The sequence below is a fragment of the Agrilus planipennis genome, unplaced genomic scaffold (genome assembly GCF_000699045.2).
Source record: "Agrilus planipennis isolate EAB-ADULT unplaced genomic scaffold, Apla_2.0 scaffold121, whole genome shotgun sequence".
Lineage (NCBI taxonomy): Eukaryota > Metazoa > Arthropoda > Insecta > Coleoptera > Buprestidae > Agrilus > Agrilus planipennis.
Genome location: NW_020439072.1, coordinates 178,946 through 190,976, shown reverse-complemented (window position 1 = coordinate 190,976; position 12,031 = coordinate 178,946). Strand labels below are relative to the sequence as shown.

The window sequence follows — 12,031 nt, the reverse complement described above, 5'->3', positions numbered from 1 at the left end:
ACATTCCTCTGAATCTGAATATACTTTCAACCAAAAAATAATTTCCATGATCCTTATTTTGTTGATCGATTTGTAAAAAGTACGTGAGCGATATTTATTTATCTGAAATTAACTGTTTTGCGAAGCAACCAATATGTCCAGGCCAGAATTTCTTCTTGTAGATACTTATTATTCACTATTTCGTTATTATTTCTACGAAAAGCATCCCCCAATTATGTGATTAAAGTTTGTGTGAACATTATGCGAAAATTACGTTCCAAAAGAAAATCATGATAATTGCAAGGAGGAAAGTTAGTTTAAGTTATTTCAAACACGCTCGTATGAATCGCCTTGAACCGCATTTTATTTACGGTAAAGTTAGAGCAAACAAAACATTTTTCCATGTTACACCTAAAGACTTTCCAACGCATGTACTTACATACGTAAGTGTTTGTTGTAGTAATTCGCGTAAATGTAAATTTGTTTCATTTCGTATGCGTTTATACAGAGTGATCATAAATAATAAAAACCATGAACGAGTTACACATTTAATGGAAAATTAAAACGCATTCTATTATGATATTCGGATGTAACGAACAATTACTTATCTTTATAGATGCCAAAGCTCGTTATAAACAATCATACCAATCAACTATAACGGTAACTAGTATCTACTGTAGGTATCTAAAAGCTAATTTGTATAATTTAAGCGTACTGAGCCACGGAATTTAGAACTAACTTAGGGAATAGGGGATTTTTATTTAATCAATATATGTATATCAAATGTAAGTGTAGTTTGTCTATAAGTGCCGCCAAAGCTCCACAACCGAATCTAGAAGTCTGTATACGGTATGATAATAGTCTTCCATCTCCCGTTCATGAAGAAGGTTTCGCTGCGGATGTGGGAGTTAAAAGACTATCGCCTCAAAGGACTCCATCTAGAGAGTCAGTAAAAGTGTTAATTGAGTTCTGACGTCTGGTCAAAATGTTATAGAATGTCACAAATTTTTCCAGAATGCTTTACACGTACAGAGTTCGAGAATGTTTTTCTAGAAGGTTCGAGAAAGTTCCTGAAAGATAACTAATTTTTTCTGAGTAAGGGTAATCCGGTTTGTTTATAATATAATTTAATTTTTGTGTCAAATGAATTTTTCTTGTTTAACGGTTACATTAAAAATTTATTTAAATACTTGTAAATAAGTGAAAAAGTCTTCATTTTTGCGCTAAATGAAATTTTTTTGTTTAAACATCGTTTTTTCGCCATAAGAATCTCCAGGGAATATAGGTAAGGAAATATTTGTAAAAAAAATTAGGGAATAAAAAGAAATTCTCTTCCAAAAAAAATTATAAATTCCATACTGGGAAAAATACGCGTACCCAGATAATTTTATTACCAAACGACAGTTTACGGGAATTATGAAACTGTATCTTATGCTATTTAGGTTCTATATACATGTGGTAACATTTTATATAGTTAGACAATCAATTTTTCAAATCTCGTAATTGTAATCAATAATATGTTTTTTGCAAATAAATGTCTGCCGTAAATATAAATTATCTTTGGCAACCGTTTATGTGCTTATTACACATCCACTTAATTTACGTAACTGCATTACCTATACGATGATTGCACATTTCCATAAAAGGATGACTGACGGCAATACTTTTGAAAAATTTATTACTTACTAAATTATTCCCTTTTACAAATAAAACAAACCTTTTAATAATAGCTTTCAAAAGGTTAGTCGTGGTCAGTAAATTCCACACAAGTAATACTAAATGGCGTTCATATTTGCATATGCTGCATTATTTCGCATTTGCAATAAGCAGAAGTTCATCAAAAGTCTATTATATACTATAAAAAATGTATTACAGAAGTGACTTGTGGGTGTGTTAAGAGAGACGGTACAGAAAAAGGTACCTACTTATTTAATTTGTCAAATACCCGGCCGTTTAGTGTAGGGAATGGAGTTTTTTTTATGTACTGTACCATACATAGATAAAAACGTACCTCACATCATCATCATCATCATAGGTATTTAGGAGAATGACTAGTTAGATACACAACTCCACTTTTTCCTCGAAAACTAGAAAAAAAAACACTTTTGGATGTTTCATTCCTACTAATTACTAATGGTGGTGGACGGACAATCCCTTTGGATTACACCGGAAGGTAGGGCGGAAGGCCCTCTTCAGCCTTCTTTCAGGAATCGTGGGAAAGAATGGGTGGTGGTTCGGGTGAGAAAGATGAGACGGACGAAATGGTGGCAGAAGAGAATGAAAGATTATCTGTGGAATATTACTGTCCCAAAATTTACCTAAGTGATCCAAGGAAACCACAGAAAAACTTGGACCAAGGTAGACGGACCCGGAATCGAATCGGTATCCTCCCGAATGCTAATGAAGCAATGGACTAAACCTCTAGGCTGCCGCTTGGTCGAAAACTCGAGGAACCTGCATCTTTAGGTTGGCCTACTTCTACCCTTCTTAACTCTTGTTCCTGTTTCTAATATGTCTCTAAGTAGGCCTTCTATTAGCCTATTTCGTAGTGATTGCTATAACACATTCTGTTCTATTCTTCCTCGTAATAACTCATCCTCATTTCTGACTTTTTCTATCCACATACACACACACATACAGTGCTGTGCTCCAAGTATACACCTTTAATAATCGTTTTCCAATTTTCAAAGTAACCGATTTCAAACATAAAAGTGTAATTTAGCAACCCAACCCTGCGTTATCCTTTGTTTGATATCTCTAGCGTTTTTTCTATCTTGAGTTATCTGACTCTATAAATATGAAAACCAGCGACTTCTTCCAGTTTATCGCCTCCAATTGTTTAATTAGTGCTAACTTTATATTTATATCTATTATATACCAATACTTTTATTTTTACCGCTTCCATTTGATTTTAATTCTAACTCCTCCTTGCTAGATGCTAGTATTGCTATATCATCCGCAAATTTAAGCATGCTAATCTGTTGTCCTTGTGTATGTAACCTTAAGGCTGTCTTGCCTTTAGTAATATCATGCCCATACTTTACAACCCATTTCAGTCATTCTAGTTAAGATTTTTGAAGACGTTGATTGTGATAAATTAACATAAGTAATTCTAAACGTAGGGGTTTCTGTTTTTGAAACATGAAGCTAAAATGGTATAAAAGTTGATTTTTCAATAAGACTGCCAACGTTTCACCTTATAATATAGGATCAATGTTTGGCGAAACAACTATTACGTATAAATAAATCAGAAAATTTTAAATATTGTTATTTGATATCATCAATTGTTTACTGATTTAGTAAAGTGAAAACGTGAACACTTTAAAGTAATACAATAACTTAAAATAAACATTATCAAGCAGTAAATAGATAATAGAACACCCTGTACTTTAAAATGTTATAACATGTTTTAATCATTTTTATTACACTTTGTTTCCTGATGCGGTGACTTGCAAATTACCTTATTACCTATTAATATTTTTACGGATTTTATTTTTTTTATATATATAAAGCAATTTATATATGACAAATTGCATTAATCATAATGAAATTACTATAGTGCATGTAGAAACAGGTAGCAACTTAAGAAAAAGTCAATTATATCAACACCATAAATGTGTCAGTTGTAGGTATAAAAGGCCGTTGCAAACAATGCGGTAGCACACATTTCAAATATTTTACAGTGAAGATCATGTAAACACCAGTGGCGGCTATTTAGGTGAAGTATTCACCTATTTTCTAGATTGTATTTAGATTTATTTCTCTCATAAAATAAATATAACTTCAGTTATAATTATTTTTGGTTTTATAATAGAAGTAAGTGAAGAAAAAGTGAAGAAACGCCTGGTAAAAAGTACCTAAACTTATATGTACGCAAAAATTCCNGTATATGTAGGTTATCATAGATAATGCAATGTTTCACACTTAAGGTCACAAAAACTGGTCTTTGGTAGGTCAAAAGCTATCTCATTACTTCACGTTTTATTTACATTGGGAGTTTTTAGAAATCAGTTTTTGTCTCAAAGTTTTTTTTTAGGTTATTATAATTATTTTTGGTTTTATAATAGAAGTAAGTGAAGAAAAAGTGAAGAAACGCCTGGTAAAAAGTACCTAAACTTATATGTACGCAAAAATTCCATGTGAAGAGCTAAGCGCATGATCGTCGCAACTCTGCTAGCGCGAGCGAGGTTCCATGACAACGACGGCGTCCGCGGCAAATTTCAGGTCCAGTGCTGCCTATCTCTGTCCGAATGGGGAAGATATTATGGCAGGTCGACCGATCCTCTGCACCTACATACTCTACGGTGTAAGCTCGAAGCTTTGGAGATATTTATTAGTATACGTCGTCTAATTTGCCGTTTCCACATTCTATGAAATATTCAAGGGAATACTTTCTTCTCACTTGTTTACAACTCTTCACCTACTTTTGAATACACGAGCCGCTACTGGTAAACACGCTTCATTATAGATTTATAGTGCCTCCTTGAAACAGTTCACCTAAATTTGAATGTTTTCATAACGTTTTCAATAAATTACAGTCAGCCTGTCGATTTTAGTTTGCCTTCATTTTCATAATTAATCCCATAACGTTTCTTTTAACTTCCTTCTTCCTTTAGCATTCAGCAAATATTTATGCACATTTTTAAATGACTTTTATTATGACCTATCGCAATATGGTATATGCAATGCAAAATAGCAAATGACTAACAAACAGCCAGAATCGGGAAATATGTACATAATGGCAGAAATAAACAAGTGTTATGAACTACTCGGTCGTTTATATATCTTTACGGGCAAGTCAATTTAGGAAGGCGAAGTCGTAACAGTAGAAGTAGCACCGAAGGGGAGTTATTTTATGTGGGACACACGCAAACAAATCACATTTAATTGTACTATGAATGGAAAACTTGAAAAAAAGTAAGTAAAACAACCAAACCCAACCCACAGCCAACCAAGACAACCAAAAATAAGGATTATATCCAAAATAACATATAAGAAAGAATATATTTTAGACTTTCCAATAATATTTATGCATTTAAAATAAATGCATATTTTGGTAAAATTCCACTTATTATTTACAAATTATCTATCATATAATGTTTAAAAGTTTATTAACCACTGCTTTTTAATGAAAAACATACTTACATTCCCGTTTCTTACCTGAAACAAACATTTGCACATGTTTTAAATAGGGTTGCAGAAATTGCCAGATCTGAATAACCAGATGTAAATAAATTGATTGCGAATGCAAAAAAAATGTTTTTTAAAACTCTCCTTAGAGTATAATTTTACAAAGAAAAACTTCCAGGTATATTTTTACCTCTTAGAAATTGTCATAACAAGATGGGGAATTTGGTTAAACTGTGTGTCTTTTTATGTTAAGAATTTCGAAAAAATAAAAACCGTAATAAGTGAATTTGATTCTACCGATAGAGCGTTAATTGCTAAATGTAAAAATATTTTAACTAGTTATAATATAAAAAACGAATTGATGTGTATAGAGAGCAATTTTAACGTTTTCCTTGTGGCTAAGAAGGAAATTGAGAATTCAAAAATTAAGAAAAATTCAGTTTCGTATTTATTAAAAATTCTGGATTAAAAATCGGTTGTCTGTAAAGTCGGTTTACTGACGATAGTTGAACATGACAACGTTATTAGAAAATACTGATGGAATGGTTTCATTTTTCAAAAGAAAATTTTAATTTTATTTGTTTGATAGTTATTTTGTATGGATATAGAGAAGGAGGTAAATGGAAATGTATTATTGTATAGCAGCTGTCCACGCGGACGCATCGCTCACTCAAGTAGGAGAGAGACAGATGTCGAACGCTACCGAACGCGGAGGCCGATTGTGGCTCTTTGTCACTCATTCCGCGCTCTCGATTGCACTTCAAGCCTTAAATGGAACGCCTCAGAGCGAGGTAACGCCGCATGAGTCATGTTTTTTCGTGCGAGCAGCCGGCTCCATAGAATTGTCACGTCAAAAAAATTAGTTCACACAAACGGCATTTTAAATGATCACGAACCAACAGAAAGCATTGAAATTCATTTGATCTCAAACCGTATTTTAAATTTGCTCCATTTTCATGTGAAGTACAACAAACTTTTCTGTTCATAAATATATTTTAACAGACCTACGACAGTACATTACGATGAATAATTTTAATTTACTATAATTGTCTAAAGATAATGCTTGTTAGTTTTTTGTCGGTTTATTTAAGTCAATTGCACATCTATATACCTACCGTATTTTCTTTGTACAAATAAAAGTTACAATTAAAGTGAATCCTGTGAGTTAAGTCAATCATTAAAAAACATGCATGTACATGTTTATTATACTGCATTTTTTGATTATTTTTTACGCATAATTACATGTATATATTTACTACTTGATCACATTGCTGTAAATAACAACGATTTCGTTAGTGTTGTCTTTTCCTATATCTTTCAACCAATGCATTGTCCTAAAAAGCGTTCTAAATAGATTAGTTTTGTACAATCTAAAATTTCAAAAAAAAACGGAGATGCGTATATTAATCGAGCATTTACCAATGTTTTTATTTTAAATTTTCTTATATGCAATAACATATTGCTTTAAACAAAAACGTGACTTTTTGTTAATATCTTTGTTTCAACAGTAAACAAAACTTTTGCATTTCACGAGTTATCCAAAAACCTAAATTACTATATCAGTTTTTGCGTATATGTAGGTTATCATAGATAATGCAATGTTTCACACTTAAGGTCACAAAAACTGGTCTTTGGTAGGTCAAAAGCTATCTCATTACTTCACGTTTTATTTACATTGGGAGTTTTTAGAAATCAGTTTTTGTCTCAAAGTTTTTTTTTAGGTTATTAAAAGCTGACGTAAGTCCATCAGACAACCTTAATCAATTAATTAAACGTATGTTTTTTTAGAATTATCAATTCCAATGGCAAAAACAGTTTAAAAAGTATTAATTCTCCTCTTTACTCGGCCTTCAAGCTAAAATCTCTACAGCTATCATATTTCTATCCGTCTGTTCCTCTAAGGCCTCTGACACATGTGGATAGTGTCCATAAATATCATCAGAAAGTATTACATTTTTGTAGACCCCGTCCACGACACAGGTTTTGATTTTCAGCTGCAGGGGTTGGTTTCAAAGATATGAAGTTTCTTACAGAGAGTCAGTAAATATGTTAATTTAACCCTCGTATGTTCGAAACCAATCGCTGCAGCTGAAAACCTAAACCATCTTCATGGACAATAGATGGAACACTATCATACAATACAACTCTCATGTGGCTGCGAGCTTTGGTTATGGAGCTTTTGATGCACATACGGATAAACTACACTTATTTTTATTATATTTGAGCCGAATTTAGTCATCAACGTTCTGAAACCTTCTAGTAAATGCAGGATATTCAGGAAAAAATTGTGACATTCTGGCCAGGCATCGGACGCCTTTACTGAGTCTATGTGGAGTCTTTTAACCCTTATATTTTTGAAACCAACCGCTGCGGCTGAAAACTGAACCTTTTCCAAGAGTGGGGGATGGAGGGCTATCGTATCATATAGCCTTCATGAGACTGCGGGATTCAGTAGCGGAGCTTTAACGGTACTCTCAAACTACTCTTACGTGGTTTTATTATAAACCTACTAGATTTTACCCGCAGGTTTTGCTCGCGTTGATGTAAATACGTGTCAATGTCAAAGATCATCGACGATCATATAAAACTAATTTTTTCTATCCCTTCGGAAAAATATCTTTTGTTTGGATAAAAGGTACACTAGGTTCTTTTCTGAACCTCTGACAATGCGTTTACAAAATTCCATAATAAATCGAACAAATCGAATTCAAAATTCGCGTTACTGTTTGAACAGACTTCGTATATTCATTTCGTGTATTACAAAAAAATTTTGTGTATTTCGAATTCTTCTAGAGCAAAATGCCTCAGGAGTCGTGCGTACATTACGTATCTCGTACGAGCTCGTCTCGCACACGTTCCGTGCTTATCTCGTTAATGTGTAGACTGTAGAGAAACCTTTAGACTGTTTTAATATAAATAAAATGAAGCGGCATTGAAAGAAGGGCATGGAATGAAAACAAAATAGAAGTCGTCGATTTTCGATTTTTAGGAAGTCAGATAAGTCAATTGGAAAAAGTGGTAGAGACTATAAAACAAGGAACAGCTCAGGGTCGACTCGCTTAAAAAAAAAAGGAAATCACTTCTATGCTTGCGAACGGTTAATTTGGAAATTCGATTGTTGAAAGTGGATGTTTGAAGCACGGCGTTGTACGCTGAAAATGTTAGATGCGTTTGAGATGTGGCTATGAAGTAGAAAGAAAATATCGTGAAAAGAAAACGTTAGAAATGAAAATGTACGTGAATACAAGGTTGTCAATAGAAAAAGATAGATAGGATACGGAGACATGAAGAGATGGTTTGAGATATATTAAAAATAAAAATATGACTAAAGAGAGACAGAGAAAGGTCTAAATTAGATTACTGACTGAAAATAGAGGTTAGGGATGTTCTTGTTTTCGGGAAAAGCGAAGTATTGACTACGATAAGGAGTGGAGGTGCGTGTCCGACTAATCATCAGCATAACAGTATCAATGTTCAGTGTTTCCGACACACGTGTAACCAAAGGGCATATATCCATTACTTCTCTGTTTTCTATAAAAATGGAAATCAAAAATCTTAAACCGAGTTGATATTTTAAGCAACCCAAGTGTCACCTTCCCTGTCTTTGACAAAAATGGTCCGACTATTGATCATTTAGTCAATCATTCATTTTATGATATTTTCATCACAAAAGTTGCTGAATTGTAAATCAGCACCTTTATAGTTTTCTACAGATTCGGAGCAACCAACCGCGTGCAAAATGCGAGTGAGAGTGTTACAATTATACTGGCTTTGCTTTCTTTCTTTCCGTCAGTCCCATTTTCCATACCTACTCACCAATAAGCTGTTTCCGCTAGCTGCTACCGTAGAGTTATAGTCCAATAGAAAATGCAACGGTTTGCAAAATTTTCTTGAAGATGATACGTATAGATGTATCAGAAACGTCTTGACATTTTCTACTAACGTAATTTATGCTTGTTATCAGTAAATGACACTTCGTATTTTATAAACAAGCATACTGATATTGCAAAATAATCAAACATTTTAACGTTTTATCGTAAACAATTATATAACTAATTTATAAAAAAGAAAACATCGTAATTGGAGGTCTTCCAGAACATTACCATGATTTTAAAAATATTGCCTTTTGACAGTAATGTTTAATAACATAACGGGCAATTAAATTTATATGTTTGAAAACGTTCTTTACACGCTCGTTCAACGATATGTAAAAATATAATAACAACCGTTTTACGACAAATAATGAAATGTTGTATAAATTGAAAACTAAATGTTTTCATAATAATGGTCTCGAATAATCCACTTATCAGAGATGTTATTAAAAAAATATATACGTTAATAAATTAAAATTGGCATAAAACTAATTTACTTGGAAACAGACCCAAGTTTACTTGTATAATGAGAGTGAAGCAGTTATTTAGTAGTCTAAACAACTGTGTTCGCATCATCAAAATATGATGTTGGTATTGTGGCGGATAACGCCACATACTTCCACCAAATACTGGTTATTTAAACGCCACAATTAAATTTCATAAACAGTAGATAGTATTCGTTGTGTTTATGTTCATGTATATATTTTTTTGTGTTTCTATTTCAAATTGCAGATGATACAGTAGGGAGGAGTGAGAGATAGTTTTAAATAAAATGGAAGCGGTATTGATAAAACAGTATTGTACGAAAGTAACCAAAAGTAAAACAAAAATATTGGTATGCAAGGGAAGAAAAAGTAGAGAAAGAGCGAATAGAGGAATAGGATACGAAAGATGAGAAGTGGCTGATTTTAGGTATCTAGGAAGTCAGATAGGTCAGGACGGAAGGAGTAGCAGGGATATAAAGCAGAGGATAGCGCAGGGTTGAGTCGCCTTCAATAAAAAGAAGTAATTTCTATGCTCGCGAACGGTTAATTTAGAAAATCGAAAACGCGTTCGAAATGTCATATTACAGGCGAATAATGAGGATACCGTGAATAAAGGTTAGAAATGAAAAGATATTAGAAAGAATAGGAGAACAGAGGATTCTATGGAAGTTAATAAGAAATAGGCGAGATAGGTTGGTAGGACAGGGCTAGTCAGAGATATATTAGAGACGGAAACGGGAGTTGGGAGGGGTAGAGGTAGACCTAGAATAGATTACTGTTCGCAAATAGTTAAGAATGTGGGTTATTCTAGTTTTAGGGAAATGCGAAGATTAGCTCAGGATAGGAAAGGACACGCACCTCCACGTGTCCAATCAGCGTGAGGACTGACGATCTTATGAAGATGATTTCAAACATTCTTTTGTTAACTTTTCGAATTCGTTCAAATATCATATAAACATTCTTTTATTCAAGTTTAGGTAAATATCGTTTCAAATAATTCTTTTCCTTTTTTTAATAATTGAAGTAATCAAAATTCCTTCCGTAAATGTGATGGCCCCCACCCCCTTCGGGATTGGGGGTTGATGGAATCGAAAGAGGACGTCTCCCCCACCACCACCATAAAAAGTTAGTGGCGGTCTCACCCCCCCATAAAAAGTTATTGGGGTTGAAAGTTGATTATTTTGACAATTTTCATACACTATAATTCAAATAAAATTCAATACAAAAAAATATTTTCAAGCGGGTGGAGGTGGGGGATCGAAAGAGGGTGGTAACTTGAACAAAATCCGATAACCTAACCTACCCTATTGATAAAGATATTTAAATAATGTTTTATATAACTTTCTCAATATTTTTATGTATTTTTCCATTAGTTTTACCTTTGAATATTAAAAATTTGCATATTTATTAACTTTGAACCTCTATAACTTTTTATGGGGCTGAGACCGCCACGAACTTTTTATGGTGCAGTGGTGGGGGAGAACTCCTTCGATCCCCCCCATCCCCATCATCTAGACCTTTACCATTCCTTCGTATTGTATTTGTTTTGTAGTAACTATATTATTTTTGTATCTCTTCCTATAAATATTTTGGATGTTCTACTCTAATTATTTTGTATTCTGCCTATGTGTGTAAATAACTTTATTACTGTACTTTCCTAGTGCCTATTAGCATTTCAGTTTTGCTTACTAACTCGACTAAAGAGGACTTTGGTTGGTCCTAGAACGGCCTGAGGTAAAGGGTTTTAGTCGGTAGGTTCGAGGTATTCTACTACGCAGTAACGAACGGCCGGGTGTCTATTGACTCCTCTTCCTCTTCCACGAAAACAAAAAGCTTACTAACTACTAACTGCACGACGTTTATATTCCCTATTCCTTCTTAATTGTCAACTTCTTAGGATTTCTTATCTCTAGTATTTTCCAAACATTAAAATACCGCTCTGTTGATACCCCACTTGTAATATCTACTGCCTTTTCTCCGCCTTTACAATTTTCAAAACACCTCGATTTTTATAAACCCGGCAGTTCTTCTCAAGCTTTAACCAATTAAGTCTCTTCGCTAATATCTACGCATGCTTTTGTTAAGTTTATAAATATATGTTATTGTTATTTCGTCGTTAACTGGTTTTATTTCTTCGTTATTAGGTCCTCCAAAAACTCTTAACAAATTAAGGTCAAACACACTAAAGTGGTCCAACATACTAAAGGATCATTTGGCTGTAGATATTCATTAATTTTATAAACTATTCTGCAGAAAAAAACCATAAAAATTGAGACACCAGTTACAGGCGATACAAAAAAAAATGTTGGCTGGTCCTTGCCTTGTCTCCTTAAAAAAACTGCTGAACAAAAAAGTTGCGAATGTTTATCGTCGTCTAAATGAGTATTAAGAATTCATTCCCTCTAAAACAAAAATTGGAATCGAATGATTCAAATTCGAAAGACCCTTCAATGGAACCTACGATTAAAGATGAATACTTTGTAGTCATTGAGAAGGTTACCACTCTGTTCCTGTTTCGATTTGCATCGACTTACAGATTACAGACGAGCTTTTCAGTTTACGTCT

The 12,031-nt window shown here is 33.5% G+C and overlaps 2 long non-coding RNA genes across 2 annotated transcripts in view; one reads left to right on the top strand and one right to left on the bottom strand.

Annotated features, from left to right (window-relative positions):
- Positions 1–12,031, bottom strand: part of LOC108738681 — a 51,599-nt gene that overhangs the window by 29,333 nt on the left and 10,235 nt on the right. The gene's annotated exons all lie outside the window — the stretch shown is intronic.
- LOC108738680 lies at positions 3,650–3,852 on the top strand. The gene is made up of 2 exons (XR_001938016.1): positions 3,650–3,697; positions 3,794–3,852. It is a non-coding gene; the product is annotated as an uncharacterized LOC108738680 (long non-coding RNA).